Source organism: Nannospalax galili, unplaced genomic scaffold (genome assembly GCF_000622305.1).
Source record: "Nannospalax galili isolate Female #2095 unplaced genomic scaffold, S.galili_v1.0 scaffold28, whole genome shotgun sequence".
Lineage (NCBI taxonomy): Eukaryota > Metazoa > Chordata > Mammalia > Rodentia > Spalacidae > Nannospalax > Nannospalax galili.
In genome coordinates, this window is record NW_008359594.1 from 1,167,665 (window position 1) to 1,185,261 (window position 17,597).

The window sequence follows — 17,597 nt, forward strand, 5'->3', positions numbered from 1 at the left end:
CCCCCCGTACTACGAAGGCATAGCCGTCCAGGGAAACTTCTCAGTAGAGGAGTCCATAAGAACCCTAAAAGACTCCCTGACTTCTCTCTCTGAGGTAGTGCTACAGAACAGAAGGGGACTAGACCTGCTGTTCCTAAAACAAGGAGGTTTATGCGCAGCCCTGAAAGAGGAATGCTGTTTCTATACAGACCAAACAGGAGTGGTAACTCAGACTCTAGATAAGCTAAAAGAAAGACTACAAGAAAGAAAACGTAACTTTGAATCTCAGAAAGGTTGGTTTGAAAAACTGTATGATCAATCCCCTTGGTTTACCACGTTATTATCTTCCCTAGCAGGCCCACTTGTTCTTTTACTTTTAATCCTAACCCTGGGACCTTGTGTACTTAATCGACTGGTCCAATTTGTGAAGGAACGGCTGTCTGTAGTGCAGGCGTTAGTCCTCACAAGCCAGTACCAGGCACTGAGGACCCAAGACCCAGACATGTTATAATGAGTGAAAGATTCCACTCATATGCCCATAGAAAAAGAGGGGAATGAGAAACTAAAAAGAAACTAGGCGCCATGAGTGCTCAGGGGCCCACAGCCCACTTGTTAAAACTTAACAAAAACCAGAACCAGCCTTATCAAAAGGCTGCAGGACAGGCAGGCGTCGGTCAAGCCTCACAGATGAAGCCATAAACAAGACAGAACTCCTGACCACCCTGGGGGCCCGATACCAGGAAATCTTCTGTGCTTCTGAGGCCACCTCCCATTTAGCAATCCCACTTCCCCTCAGCCCTGGCCCTTACCCCATATCTCTGCATACCTTTGAAATTACTGGTAAAATTACTATGTGTGTTTGAAATTAACCAATAACCGCGTTTCTGCTTCTGTACCCTGCTTCTGCCTTATAAAAACCCCCTGAACTCAACCTGGGGCGCGCTAGTCCTCCGAGGAGACTTTGTGCCCACAGGTACCTGTGTCCTGAATAAACCTCTTGCTGTTGCAACCCAAAGGCTGTGACTTGTCCTCCGTGGTCTCACTCTTACACAGTCTGACCGCGCCCTCCGCAAAAAGACATTTGTTCATGTCTCCAGGGAAATCTACACAACTAAAGAAGGAATTTTTAAGAGATTTCCGTGCCAGGCATGGTGGAGCGTGCCTTTAATCCCTGCTAGCAGGAGGCAGAGGCAGATGAGAGCGAGGGTACCCTGGTTCACATTGTGACTTGCAGGTCAGCTGTGACTAGAGAGACCCTGTTGAAAAACAACCACCCCACCCCCCAAATTTTTTTTTTAATTTTAAATCTCTGTGTATGAGCGTTTTGCCTACATGTATATAAATGCTCCATAGAAGAGGTCACAAGATGGCAACTAATCCCATAGCATCCCATACACAGAGAGAGAGAGAAAGCAGCCCATGCTCTTAACTCGGAGCCATCTCTCTAGACCTTTGGATACTTCTGTTACCGAAATAATCAGAGATCAACAGCCAAAGTCAGGTGAGGAGAGAGAGTTTAATTTGACACTAGAGGGACTGACACCATGAATCAAAGGAGACCCCCCTGTCGCTTTGTATGCAGCCTCCTATGGGTGAGCCAGGCTCCTGTCTACCCCCAGGGCCTTTTACCTGATCTTGACATCCACTCTGGTCTCCATCTTGCTTCACCTGATGAGAGGCTCCAGTCCCTGGCTTTGCAGCTCTTTCTGGCCTCCTGGAAGGAGACCCCAGAGAGGGAATTCTTTGGGGGTGTGTACTTCTCTGTTCCAGGGGCCGTTGGGGCTGCAAGGGCCAGGAGCAGCAGCCGGTATAACCAGCGAGGGTATGGGTAACCTGATCTCACTGGGGCCTCCAGTAATGTTACAGAAATAATCAGAGATCAACAGCCAAAGTCAGGTGAAGAGAGAGAGTTTAATTTGACACTAGCAGGACTGACACCATGAATCTAAGAATTCAGACCCCCTGTTCAAGTTTTGGGGGGTTTTGTACTCATGAGGAATGCAGGCAAAAGGTATATAGCATATACATGGCAATTAAGTAAGATAACTGAGGGCAAAGGTAATAGAAATGCAAAGGTTACAGGAATTCAAAAGCTTTAGGCAACAAAGAGCTATACAGGAATGTGATCGCTTTGGAAAACAAAGACTTCTGTCCTGGATAACCATAGGGGGCAGGGGAATAGTCCTGTTCACTTCCCCATTCCTGGAGTTCTTAATTACCATCACATTGCAAAATCCTTTAGCATCTGATAAGCTCTACTTCCATAATACTTATTTTTATTTTATTTTAATACTTCTTAAGTATAAGTGAATATAAATCTGGTCTGTCCTAGCAGTCAGGGCAAAAGAAAAGAAAGCTGACTACGCAGGTCATAAAGGCCTTAATTCCCTTAGGTTAGTTCACATGGCTCAGTTCTAAAGAGACAGCTATGTAGCTCTTGTTATTCAGAATAAATATATTGATTATAAGATATCTAGGTCCCTGATCTTTGGAACTGGAGAGAGGAGGGGTGTGTGTGTGTGTGTGTGTGTGTGTGTGTGTGTGTTGTGTCTTTTTTGTTGGGGTAGTAAAATGCATATGACATGAAGCTTCTTAAACTGTACTGTTGATAACTGGGTAATGGGAATGCAAAGATTTTACTTTTTGTTTTTTTTCTTGTTTTTCCAATATTCAGTGGCGTTAAACACATCCACATTATTATACCAACATTATCACTCCCGTCATCTCCAGAACAATTTTATTTTTATACCCATTAAGCAGTGACTCCCATTTTCCCCTCCTCCTAAACCCTGTGCCCTCCATTCTACCATCTATCTTTATGAATTTGACTATTATAAACTCATATAAGTGGAAACTTTAAAAAAAAATTTAATTTTTTAATATTTTATTTATTATTTTTATGTGTATGAGTGTATTGCCTGCATGTATGTGAGTGCACCCATGTCATGCAATGCTGCAGAGGTCAGAAGAGGGTTTCAGATTCCCCTGGAACTGGAGTTAAGGATGGTTCTTAGCTGCCATGTGAGTGCTGGGATTCGAACCCAGGTCCTCTATAAGAGCAGTCAGTGCTCTCAACCACTGAGCCATCTCTCCAGCCCCTATTATTTTGATTTTATGTGTGTGAGTGTATTGCCTGCATGCATGTGAGTGCACCCATGTCATGCAATGCTTCGGAGGTCAGAAGAGGGCTTCGGATTCCCCTGGAACTGGAGTTAAGGATGGTTCGTAGCCACCATGTGGGTGCTGGGAATTGAACCCAGGTTCTCTGCAAGAGCAGTCAGTGATCTGAACTGCTAAGCTATCTCTCCGGCCCTGGAAACTTTTTTATTGATCTGTAGTTTAATTATATTTTTTATTTATTTTTATTTTATGTGTATGTGTATTTTGCTTGCATGTATGTAAGTGCACCATATGCATATAATGCCCGTAGAGATCAGAAGAGAGTATTGGATTTGCTGGAGCTGGAGTTACAGAAAGTTATTAGCAGCTTTGTGGGTGCTGGTAACTGAGCCCTGGTCTTCTGCAAGAGCAACCACTGCTTAACTCCTGAGCTGTCTCTCCAGCCCCAACTTCATTCCTTTTTAGGGCTGAATAGTATTTCATTGTATATATACACCACATTTTGTTTATTAATTTATCTGAACATTGGGTTGTTTCCGTGTTTTGCTGCTATGAACATCTAGTTCAAATACTCATCTAAGTCCCTGCTTCCAGGTACTCTGAATTGTGAAATCATTTATTAAGTCATTTTTATTTTTTTCTGAGACAAGCTCTCATCTCACCCAGGCACCGACCTTGAACTCATTATATAGCAGAGGATGATCTGGTGAAGTGCATCTGTTGGGTGTTTGGAGCACTTGGCTTCCCCACACATCTTGGAGCTCAGCTAGATGAGCCCCTTGTTTTCTACCCGTGGGTGGGTGCCCATGAAAAGAGAGGCTGCATGGCATGTACTCTCTTCCAATGAGCTCATTCACATCAAGGAGAAAGAATTCTAGATTCTATAAGGTTTGATTGTATGGGGGGATAGCCAAGTAGGACTGTGTGTGTTGTGGGTGGGGGACAGTTCAGCAACTGAAAGGTAGGAGAGGGCATACAGCTGCCAGGCTGGCTAGGACAGCTATCATATAAACTCAGATAAGTGTTACACACAGAGAATTGGAACCTTTGCATATACTGGTGTATTGGAGGACCCTGCTGCTAAGGTTGCAGTCCACCATGTCCAATAGCTCTAAGGGGCTCAGCGCTATATGAAAGGACTCCCTTTCTCAGCGGGGGCTCCTGCTCTCTGCCTGACTTACCTGGAAAGTGCCGCCAAGCACGGATGCCTGACCTTTTTTGGAACATGACCTTTGGCATAGTTACCTGCAATAAAACTGCCCCCAGGTTTTTTCTATATGATAATTAGGCATTGCCCTATAGCCAGATGATAGGATCCCCTGCCACATGTAAATAAAGCATACTAAGAGCACCTATCAGCTGAGGCTTTGGCTGCTGCCTCCACACTATATTTTCCCTGACCCCCACTGAATAAACAGAGCTGTATCACTGAATCCGACTCCCCGGAAAGTGCTCACTGGCCATCCTGACCCATTCATCACTTCTGCTCCCTCTGTTCTCGTGGATTGGTAGCCAACGGCCCTTGAGGGGAGGGAGAGACCCACACTGGTGGGAACATCAAATGGTGTGCCTAGGAATTCCTCCAGAGGCTAATAAAGACTGAGGCAGAAGGCTCACTGAGAGCTCTAAATCAAGCTACACCAAAGGCCAGCAGATCCTGACTAAAAAAGAAAAACAGGTTATGCTGAGGCTGAGGGTATAGCTCAGTTGACAGTGTGCTTACTTAATACACAGGAAGCCATCAGGCCTTCAGGTTTGATACTGTGTATGATCACTGCATAAATCTGACATGGAGGCACACATGAGATAGAGGGATACCCAAGACCCTGTCTCAAATAAATAAATAAACAAATAATAAATAAATGAATTCTATGCTTACCACAAAACCCAGCAACTCTACTCCCAGGGATTCATACAAGAGAATTAAAAACATGTATCCAGGAGTTGATGAGATGGCTCAGAGGTTAAGAATGTTTATTGTTTTTCCAGAGAGCCTAGGTTTGGATCCCAGTGCCCACATGGTGGCTAACACCCATCTTTAATTCTAGTTCTAGAGGATCCAACACCCTCTTCTGCCCTCTCTGGGCACCAGGCACACACACGGTGCACTTACAAATATGCAGAGAAAACAGCCATACAATAAAAAATTCATAAAATCTTTTTTTTTCTTTTTTAAAAAATTTTTATTTAATGTGTATTGCCTCCATGTTTGTAAGTGCACCCGTGTCATGCAGTGCCCATGGAGGACAGAAGAGGCCGTCAGATCCCTTGGAATTGGAGTAACAGACAGTTGTTAGCTGCCATGTGGGTACTGGGATTTGAACCTGGGTCTTCTGCAAGAACAGTCAGTATTCTTAACCACTGAGCCATCTCTCCAGCCTCATGAATAAATCTTTTTAAGAAATGTATCCACAGAAAAAATTTTTACACATACGTCTAATGCAGCATTATTCATAGCTGCTAAAAGGTGGAATCAAAGCCTATTAGCTGATGAATGGATAAATATAACTGTTCTATGATATTATAGTCCATATAATGGAATGCTACTCTGCCATAAAAGCAATGAAGTTGTGATGTGTCTACAGCATGGACCATCCTTGAAAATATTATGCACAGTCATACGTATCTTATAATTCCATTCATATGCCTCATCTAGAACAGGCAGATCCAGAGACATGAGGTAGATGAGTGGTGGCCAGGGACAGAGGGAAAGGTGAGGGAAATGTGATGATTGCATACACACCCACTAAAACCTACTGAGTTATACAGTTTTAAAGGGCTAAGTTTTGGGGGGCCGGAGAGAGGATCTGGGATTCCCAGCACCCACAAAGCACTAACAGCTGTCCTCTTTTGAGCTCTGTGGGCATTGCATGACATGATTACACTTACATACATGCAGGTAATACACCCATACACAAAAAATAAAAATAATAAGTAAAATCTTTTTTTTTTTTTTTTTTTTCCGGTCTTTTTGAGACAGGGTCTCCCCGTAGCCCCAGCTGTCCTGGAACTCACTATGTAGACTAGGCGGATCACAGAGATCTGCCTGCCTCTGCCTCTCAAGTGCTGGGATTAAAGGCATACACCACCATGCCTGGCCCTAAGTAAAATATTTTTTAAAAGGGCTAAATTTGTGATATGTAAGTTACATGTTTTGGGTTTTGAAACAACACCATGTTGTCCAAGCTGATTTCAAACTTCTACCTCTGATGGAACTAGAGGTATGTGCCACCACACCTGGTAATACCTGCTATTTTATTTATTTATTAAGGTTACTAATTACATATTTATTTATTTATTTGTTTTGTGCGGGGAAGGGTGGGGTATGCATTATGGTACACAAGACAACTTTTGGGAGTTGGTTTTTTCCTTCCACCATGTGGATCCCAGAGATCAAACTCAGTTCATGAGGCTTGGTAGTGAATAACTTTAGCTGCCCTATGTCAATTATTTTAATTAAAAAAAAAAAATGTGTGTGTGCTGGGTATGGGTGGTGCACACCTTTAATCCCAGCACTTGGGAGGCAGAAGCAGGTGGATCTCTTTGAGTTTGAGGCCAGCCTGGTCTACATAGTAAGTTCCAGGCCAGCTGGGGCTACAGGGAGCCCCTGTCTCAAAAAGACAAAAAAAATTTTGTGACCACAAACACATGGTGGCACACACCTTTAATCACAGCACTTCAGAGGCAGAGGCAGGTAGATCTCTGTGAGTCTGAGGCCAGTCTGGTCTACATACAAGTTGCAGGCCAGCCAGGGCTACATAAACAAAACAAAATAGAAAAAGAGGGTAGTTTGGAGAGATGGCTCAGCAGTTAAGAGTACTGGCTGCTCTTGCAGAGGGCCAAGGTTTGGTTCCCAGTCCCCACATGATGGCTGCCAGCTATCTCTGACTCCAGTAACAGGGGGTCTGATGCCCTCTTCTGGCCTCTCTGGGCATTGCACACTCAAGGTACACTTATATGCATGCAGGCAAACTCATACACATAAAATAATAAAATCTTTTAAAAATCTTTTATTATTTTTTATTTTACATGCATGAGTCTATTGCCCCCATGTGTGTAAGTGTACCCGTGTCATGCAATGCCTGTGAAAGTCAGAAGCAGGCATCAGATCCTCTAGAACGGGAGTCATGAATTGCTGGCAGCCACCATGTGGGTGCTGGGAACCGAATCTGGGTCCTCTGTAAGAGCAGCAAGTGCTCTTAACCACTGAGCCATCTCTCCAGTCCTATAATAAAACATTATTAAAAAAATTTTATGTGTATTTGTGTGTACCTATGTGAGTTTATGTCCACCATGAGCATGCAGGTGCCAGTGGAGGCCAGAAGAGGGTATTGGATCCCCTAGAACTGCAAGTCACAGGCAATTGTGAGCCACCTGAGGTAGGTGCTGTGAACTAAACAGCAGTCCTTTACAAGAGTAATAAGCATTCTTAATTGCGGAACCATCTTTCCAGTTTCTAAGTCTACTAATTAATTAATTTGTTTATTTATTATTGAGACAGGGTCTCCCTGTAGCTCCAGCTGACCCGGAACTCATTATATAGACTAGGCTGGCCTCATCTCACTGAGATTCGCCTGCCTCTGCCTCCTGAGTGCTGGGGTTAACACTGGGCTAAAGCTGTCCTTTTAAAAGAAAGAATAGGGGGCTGGAGAGATGGCTGAGCAGTTAAGAGCACTAGCTGCTCTTATAGAGGAACCCAGTTGGGTTCCCAGCACCCCCGTGGCAGCTAACACTCCATAATGCCAGTTCCCAGGGCATTTGGTGCCCTCTTCTGATCTCTGTGGGCATTGCATGTGACTTACATACATGCAGACAATACACTCATATACATAAAAATAAAAAAGGAAAGAATAGAAAAGAAAGAAAATCTAAAAAATGTGTGAGTTTAAACGAATCCTAAATATTTAAGTTGTAAGATAAATGTCTGCTTTTTCATCTTGTCAGTGTGCTCAATGACACAATATACAACTTAATTTGGAGAAAGGTCAAATTTCTAAAATCTAAATGTTTAAAATATCATCTAGGGATGTGAGCCCTGAGGTGGATGGGCCTCCTGGGACCTTCAGTCCCCCTATTTGCTCTGTGCAGCCAGGCAAGTCTTGTTTCCACTCTGAGCTCCCAATTCTTCATTTACTAGAAAATTGTTGCACAAGGATCCTGAAGGTCTGTCCCCTCTCTGTACACCCTGAGCTGACCAGCTGATAGGGCTCTGGGTTGGCTCCCACGCCTTCCCACCCAGGCCCAGAATGAGATCCCTTCAGGTTGGAAGAACAGAAAGGACATTGTGAGCCCCGCTTATCACAAGGCTGCTATTGTGCTGGCAAAGTCTTTGTCTTTCAGGTCAGTATTGGTTCCCCAGCTTTAGAAGGGGTAGGCAACATGCTTGAGAATGCTCTGAGAGCCAGCCAAAAGCTTCCAGCAACACTTAATATCCTCTGTAGAGTCTCCACACTGTGGAGGCATTTCAAGGACTATAAGGGCCTCATCATGGATGGATAAATGGCTTGCCTAGTCCCATACAGTGAGCAAGCAGCAGAGCTGGGCTTCCCACACTGTCCTGGGCGTATGCAAACCCTCCAGTTATCCACATCACAGTCCTGTCTCCTGTACCTGCTTCTTATTTTCCATATCACAGGCACTTTCTTTCTTTCCTTTTCTTTTTTTTTTTTTTTTTTTTTTTTTTTTGGTCTTTTTGAGACAGGGTCTCCTTGTAGCCCCAGCTGGCCTGGAACTCACTATGTAGACCAGGCTGGCCTTGAACTCACAGAAATCTGCCTGCCTCTCTCTCCCAAGAAAATAATGTTTGAGCCAAGTGTGGTGACACACACCTTTAATCCCAGCACTCGGGAGGCAGAGGCAGGTGGATCTCTGTGAATTCTGAGTCCAGCCGGGTCCATAGAGAGTTCCCAACAAGCTGGGGTTTCAGGGAGACCGTTTCTCAAAAAAAAAAAAAAAAAAATATATATATATATGTATATGTTTTATTTTATGCATATGAGTGTTTTGCCTGCATGTATGTAAATGCATCCATGTCAGGGCATTGGACCCCCTGCTGGTTGTTAGCTGCCATGTGGGTGCTGGGAACCAAACATGGATCCTCTCTGCAAGAGCAGCCAGCCAGTGCTCTTAACCACTGAGCTATCTCTCCAGCCCCTATTTTATATGAGAAAATAAACATTTTAAACTTTTATTTTTATTTTATGTGTATGAGTGTTTTGCCTGTAAGTGCACCCTTGTCATACAATCACAGAGGACAGTAGAGGGTGTTGGATCTCCTGGAACTGGAGTTATGGACAGTTGTTAACTGTCTTGTGGGTGCTGGGAACCAAAAATGGTTCCTCCTCAAGAGCAGACCGTGCTCTTCACTGCTGAGCCATCTCTCCAGCCCCCATCCCTGCTCTCTAACCCCCTACCTCCCCATCCCTACCCCCCTATCCCTGCACCTTCTTGAGCATGTTATTTGTAGCAGCAAGGGTGTGTCATCACAATGCTCGGAGGAAGGTTGTGTTGTTATCAGAAGGATAAGTGGTAGGCTAGTTAAGTGTTCAAGGCAACAGGCTCCTGGCTCTTGATAAGGCCCATTTGTAGGCTCTTACTATTATGTGCAATTTGATGCCAAGTTTTTGAATAGTACCTTTCATTTTGTGGTGTTATGAAGCATTTCTTGGTTGATTGAAAAGGGATTTAAGAGTAATGGTGAGAGCACTAGTGCCCAAGTCTGACTTTAACTGGACTAGAAGGCCAGATCAGTGAATGAAGGGGCCCAGAGGTACCTGTGAAATTGGCTTATGTCTGATCTAACAGGGCAGCCTCTGCTGGGTGTGCACGCACAGAGCACTAAGATCATGCCTTTCTTTAGGAAGGAGCTAGAAATCTAGATTTTAAGTCAAACTGAGAGCATAGCTCAGTGGTAGAGCACTTGATCAGCAAGCTCAATCCCCAATATTTCCTGAACTTTATCTCTCTCTCTCTCTCTCTCTCTCTCTCTCTCTCTCTCTCTCTCTCCCTCTCTCTCTCTCTCTGTGTGTGTGTGTATATGTGGTGTATGTGTGTGTACGCATGTGAAGATCCATGCCTGTATATGTAGAAGCCAGAGGTCAATGTCAGATGCCCTCTAGCATGTGCTACCTTCTTTATTTTAATATTTTATTTATTATTTTGTTTTATGTGAATGAGTATACTGCCATCTTCTTGTTGATCTGAAACAAAGGCTTGGGGATTCCGCTCTAGCCAGCAGGTTCTTTTTCCAGCCAACAAGCTCAAACCAGTCCAGATAAGACCAGGACCGGACCTAGACACCCCATCATTTGAAACAGCTTATCGGCCTTTTCTTCTTTAAAATGACTGAGACTGAGGAAGGAGAACCCAGTAAAACCCTTAAAAGCATAAATCCTCCATAGGGGGGATGGATTTCAGTTTCCCAAGTCCCTCCTCCACTTATGGAGAGCTTTACTGTGTGTGAATGCATGTATGTATGTGAATCTCCATCTTTCAATAAATGTCTGTTTGACTGCTGCTCTCTGCTGATGTGAACATTTGTCTGCCTTTTAATTCTTCAATTGGTAGAGAAAAAGAACCCAGCCCCTAAATGATGGCCATCCTCAAACCTGTGCCTATAGTACAACTAATAGCAGAGTCATGCCCACAAAAACTCAAGCTGCTATAATTATCAGACTGCTTAATATGTATAAGAAAGAGAAGACCTAACTTAAAGTTTGAGTGAGGAAACAAGATTATCAGAAATGACTAGACATACACGACTGGGACTGTCACTGTGGCAGCATGCTTGTCTGTTGTGTAAGGCCCAGGGTTTGATCACACCCACCCTATAGGTGAGCGCGCGTGCTGGGCGCTCGGGGTCCCTGCGCGCACTCCCGGAATGGCATGGCGGGTCCACAGGCTTCTCCGCCGTGCGCCTGGAGGAAGGCGAGTCTGGCCCCGCGGGCTTCTCCGTGTCTCTGTGGGCCTCTGCTGCTGGAGCGTTGTCCAGCCGAATCCCGCCCTTAATTCACCTGTGTACTTTCCTCGGGAAGCGAGGTCCACTGGCCATTGGACCATGCGGGAAGAGTACGAGAACGGCGAAAGCTAGGATGTCTGCAAGTCGGTAATGGAGGAGTCCACCCCCCGGAGAGGCTAGGTCGCAGGTAGTAAGACACAAGACTCAAGACTCAGCTTAGTCTGTGTTACAGCTTTATTAAGTGTCTCTGCTCTCAGTGATTCAGCAGCTCTGCGACCCAGCTCTCTGATATTGAGAGAAAGACTGGGATATTTATACCATGGGGGTAGTGGTAAAAGCTTTGGCTGATAGATACTTTGTGAGGCATTCTATTTGCATATGGAAGTGGATTTCTGCCATGCTGCCAGACTGCTGACTACCTGAAAAATCACACAGGAAAGCATGGTATTCCTAGAGCCAGAGGCCATGTTTGTTATGGCATTTGTGGCGGGCACAGGCACTTCAAAAGGAGTCAGGAAGGATGCCAGGTACTCTGCTGAAAGGAGTCTCAGCACATGATTCCGAGCTGCATGAGCTTTCCGGACGTGAAAGGACTTCTACTTCACAGCAGGGGCCCCCAACACCACCCCACCTGCACAAAGCAAGAAAGGTCAGCGACCAGTGCTTGGAAAAGTAAAGAACTCTAAAGATGAATGTGGCAAGAACCCCCAGTTTAGAGTTTAGGGAAAACCTGTTTGAAAGAATGCTATTCTGGTGAGTCTTAGGAGTTATCAACTAGGGCAGGGAATGGGGACAGATTGTCCTGGAGAGCCAGGACTGTCGTTAGGAGTGCAAGTTCTGAATGTGAGGAGGACTGATCGTTGGAGGAGGAATGGAAAGACGACTGAGGTGGTGACGCTAGCAAGCATGACACTGGGAACACTGAGAGTCACCATGACTGTTGGCTGGGAGCTGAGTTGGGCCTGTTCATTCTGGAGCACTGGCAAGGAGTTCAAGTGCAATGAGTTCATGGTTAATTTTCATTGTCAGCTTGATCTAGAATCATCTAGGAGACAAGCCTCTAGGCACATCTGTGAGGGCTTATCTAGACTGTTAGCCTCTGCCCTGACCGTGAGGGAGTATCTTGATTAGGTTAATTGAGATGGGAAGACCCACCTTAATAGTGAGTGGTATGGACTTGGATACCGGACTACATAAAAAGGAGAAAGTGCTTAGGCACATCTGTGAGGGCTTATCTAGACTGTTAGCCTCTGCCCTGACTGTGAGGGAGTATCTTGATTAGGTTAATTGAGATGGGAAGACCCACCTTAATAGTGAGTGGTATGGACTTGGATACCGGACTACATAAAAAGGAGAAAGTGCTGAGAAATGGCTCAGTAGTTAAGAACACTGGCTGCTCTTGCAGAGGACCTGGGTTCAGTTCCCAGCACCCACATGGCAGCTCACAATTGTCTGTCACTCCAGTTTCAGGAGTCCCAATGCTCCCTTCTGGCCTCCGTGGGCATCATACCCATGAGTGCACTGACAGGCATGGAAAACATTCCCACACAGAAAGATAAATAAATGCAAAAAAGAAAGCTAGAGGAATAAAAGCCTCTATTGCTCTCTCATGTCTTTGTACACTCCTGCCACCATGACCTCCCCACCGTGATGGACCACACCCTCAGACTGTGATGTAAAGGAAACCTCCCCTCTCTTACTGCTTTTGCATTAGGAAAAGTAACTGATAGAGAATGCCACACTTCACTAGAAAAAGGGTTTATCCTAATTGTTCCAAGAAAGGAAGGGCCCTAAGCTGCTCTTTTCTCAAGTCATCCTTGCCCTTGGGGCATCCAGCATCCTGTGCTCGCAACAGTCTCCATCACAGTCTCCTGTAGGGATCTTGGAGATGGAGGTTCATCCTGGGTCACAGCATCAACTCAGGCATCCTCAGTGTACAGGTCAATTATTTTGATAAAAAGAGTTGGGTGCTCTGGGCTTGTTGAAGGAAAGAGAGAAGTTGGAAGGAAAGTTTGCTCCACTGGAAAGAGGCAGTCAGGGTTGGAACCAAAGATTACGCTTCTAAGGCTGGATGGCCAATGAATGATTCCCACCCAGGGCCAGACCTTCTCTGGAAAGACCTCATCAATATCTATTAAGCTTCTCTCCATTTATCAGTTCATTACATATTCACTAAGTGGCATGGTTTTTGTTTGTTTGTTTTGTTTTTTTGATATTTTTGAGACAGGGTCTCCCTGTAGCCCCTGCTGGCCTGGAACTCGCTATGTAGACCAGGCTAGCCTTGAACTCAGAGATCCTCCTGCCTCTGCCTCCCAAGTGTTTGGACTAAAGGTGTACGCCATCACCCTGGCCAGAAGTGGCATGTTTACTAATGTTTACTGTGTACCTAGTTTGTTGGATGGCTTTAGTTGTCAGCTTGACACAGCTGACAACCGAAGAGGGGACCTCAACTGGGGAATTTCTTCCATTGAACTGGCCTGTGGCCATGTCTGTGGAGCATCCTCTTGATTGTTGAGTGATGTGGGAGGGTCCAGCCCACTGTGGGAGGTGCTACCCCTGGGCAGGTGGTCTTGCATTGTAAAAGAAAGCATGTTGAGCACAGGCCAGGAGAGCAAGCCAGTAAACAAGGTTCCTCCATGGCCTGTGCTTCAGCTCCTGCCCCTAGGTTCCTGCTCTGAGTTCCTACCTTGAGCTCCCTGATGAACTGTGATCTGGGAGGTGTAAGCTAAATAAACCCTTTCCTCCCCAAGTTGGTATTGGTCAGAGTGTTTTATCACAGCAATTGAAGGCAAACTAGAACACCTAGCACAGTGCAGTGTCAGGTATAGAAACTTAGACTCAAAGAATTAAGATAGAGACCATTTCGGACCTATGTATTTCATAGATGGGGAACCGGAGGCTCACAGAGGAAAGGCCTCTACTTATGCCACATAACAAATGAGGAACACACTTATAGGGAGGGCACTGTCTCCCGATGTCTAGGCCAGTGACTTTTCTACTAGGTCAACCCCGTTTCACCTACCACACCTCGCCTGCATGTGACAGCCCCTACAGTGATCCTCCTACAGTGGCAGGTATGGGAGCCTTGAGTACCACAGAACTCAGGCTCTGTCTTCATTATCCCACCTCCACCTGCAACTGCAGGTACCAAAGTTTTGATCATCCTTCAGCACTTCAGTGCTGTTCTCACTATTTCAGGAGAAAAGTGGTCCTAAAGAAATGCCACTGCATGGAAATTCATAAATATTTATGAGCACAATTGAGTTCTAGATCTGTAGGGGCTAAGAGAGATAACTTACGTCTTCACCCACTGGCAAATTTATGTCTCCACTAACCCATGGCCAACTCCCCCAGCCTTTGGATAAAGGGACTTACTGAACCCAGAGCCTTCAGGAATGGCACAAAGCAAATTTATTTTACTGAGTCCTCACTGCATGCTAGGCAATTCCCAGTCATTTCACTTACAGTGCCCAGAACCACTCAGCAAGGGCAATGCTAACATTTCCCATTTCACAAGTGGAAACTAAGACTCCAAGATATGCAGGGATTTGTTCAAGGTCATGTAGAGAGTTAGGCACAGAGCTAGATGGATGGCGCTAAAATATGAAAAAACTAAAAGATGTGCCAGTATATTGCTAAACAGAGACTCTCAAAATATAGACCACGTGGGGGACTGGTATTCCTCAAAAGAAATGTTTGCAGAAAGCAAAGTCAAAGAGGCCCAAGAGAGCTTTGAAAATCATGTGTTTGGTATAAGTAGAGCAAAGCTACAGAGCAGGAGGAATGCCCATGGCAGAGTGGCAGCTGGCCTCCCAGCTCCTTGCCAGGACAGGCCACACCTTTGGTCCAGATGGGTTCACCTGACAGTTGTATCTGGGCCTTGAATAGTTTGGATTTTCCATTTTCTCTAAAACTTGTCTGGCGAGAGAGGCCACAGCAGTTAGGTGACGCCACCTGGGTTTGCCTGGGACTCTCAGTTTTAGCACCGACTCTCTGAGATGCTGAGAAACCCCTCAGCATCAGGAAAACTAGATGGCTGGTCACCCTGCATCAGGGGATGGGGGCCTGCTCTCCTCCTGGGACCCCACCAGGCTGAGAGAGGCAGGTTGTGACATCAGCTGCCTGCATGACCTAATATTCCTCTTCCCTAGACCTCCAAAGTCCCCACCTCCAAAATGAGGCCATTTCCTTAGGCGCTCACACATTCCATGGTTTATGAATCTATGTCTTGCTGACTTAATTAACGGGTCCCCTGCCTATGTTGCTGTCTCCCTAGGGAAAGTGCTGAGAAATCATTTAGAACAACTAGATCCCTGCAGAATTGACCCCACCACACACCAACACACACTCACATAGGTGCACACATCTGTATTTTTCAATTCACAAAGTGTGTCACTCAGGAGTTGATTGCTTAACCCAATCATGATAGAAGGGTCCACTCCCCTGCACCCCTGCCCCCAGGGAATTAAGAGCTGGTTGACAGATTCCTGTTTACTTGACATTTTAATCAGGAAGGGAAGAGCAGAGAGAAAGAATGTGGAAAGGTCAGGAGACAGGGCCACATGCATTTCCATTTCGGCAAAGTGCCTCAGATGCTACTACAGGCCAGAGGTTGTTTCACAGGGGACATAAGCTGGTCAGATCAGAAAAGCACAGCTCCTACTTGGAGAAGCTTCTGCTGAGCCCAGGCAGAGGAACCTGCCCATGAGAGATAGAACCACATTGGACCTTGGGAGAAGATACTCTCCAGGGCCCCAGGAAGTGAGGGAGCCCATATGAATGAGGGCTGGGTGGCATGTGGGGTACTTGAAACATTTTTTTTCAGTTAGGCCCCTGAGTGCTTTATTTATTTTTAATTAGTTAATTTTTATTTTATGTGTATGAGTGTTAGGTTGCTGTGTGTGTAAGTGAACCCATACATGCAACACCAGCAAAGGCCAGAGGAGGGCATCACATACCCTAGAACTGGAATTAAAGATCCTTGTTAACTGACACGTGAGTGCTGGGAACTGAACCTGGGTCCTCTGCAAGAGCAGCCAGTGCTCTTAACGGCTGAGCCATCTCCAGCCCCTCATTTATTTATTTTTGAGATAGGATGTCATGTATCTCAAGTTGGCCTTGAACTTGCTATGTAGCCAAGGATAAGGATTATAGGCACACACCACCCTGTTTATGCAGTGCTAGGGATCAAGCCCAGGGCTTCATGCATTCTAGACAAGCGCTTTACCAACAGAGCTTTATTCCCCAGCCCTTCTGAGGGAGTAAAACATGCATTGATTCATTTTGTTTTGTTTTTGAGACAGGGTCTCCCTGTAGCCCCAGCTGGCTTGGAACTCACTATGTACACCAGGCGGGCCTCCAACTCACAGAGATCTCCCTGCCATTCTGGGCCTGCAAAACATGCTTTGAGAAGCAGGAAGGTGGAAAGGGGTTCCAAGATGCAGAGCCAAGGGCAACCCACAGTAAAGAATAAGCAAGGAGCCTTAGGGGCACAAGAAACATTCCTTCCAGGGGCTGGAGAGATGGCTTAGTGGTTAAGAGCACTGGATGCTCTTGCAGAGGACCCAGATTCCATTCCCAGCACCCATGTAAAGGCTCACAACCATCTGTAACTCCAGTTCCAGGGGATCCAACATCCTCTTCTGCTCTCCATTGTCAGTGCACATACATGGTATACTTACTAATATGCAAGCAAAACACTCATACACATAAAATAAAAAAATAAAACAACTTGAAAAAAGAAACATCCCAGCTAGGTGTGGTGGTGCACTCCTTTAATCTCAGCACTTGGGAAGCAGAGGCAGGCAGATCTTTGTGAGTTCGAGGCCAGTCTGGTCTACATAGTGAGTTCCAGGACAGCTGGGGCTACAAGGAGACCCTGTCTCAAAAAGCCAAAAAAGAAAAAAGAAACATCCCTTTTAGCAGGATGAGGGTACTGGCACTCCAGAGAAATGGAACAGAATGAGTGGACATGTTCAGGGTACAGGGCATGAGAGGGCTTGGCTAGAAAAATTGCCGCTACATAGAGTCCATGGTAGGAAGATGCTACAGATTCTGGGCTTTATCATGCAAGATCATGCTTCTAAGACTGCCTAGGCAGGGCATATGTGGAACATTTCCTAAGAGTATCGATCACTTGAGGGTGACAGAAGCAGCAATGCTTTTATTATAAAACAAACAGGGATCTATAGTCATAGTTTTATGGACCCAACTACAAATTGAATGAATTTGAAGACTAAACTCAAGTTTTAGGCAACATCATGAGCCTATATACCTAGCTACTTGGGAAGCTGAGGCAGGACGAGTGCAGGAGGTCAGGGTCAGGCTGAGCAACATAGCTGGATGCTGTCTTCTTAAACAAACAAACAAACAAACAAAAATACCAAAGAGAGACTGGTGGTAGAGTACTTTCTTAGCATGCATGAAGCCCTGGGTTCAGTCCCCAACAGGACACAAGCCAGGCTTTGTGACACATACTTGTAATCCCAGTACTCAGGAGGTAGGCCAGAAATTCAAGGTCATATGACTAGGGAAATGGCCA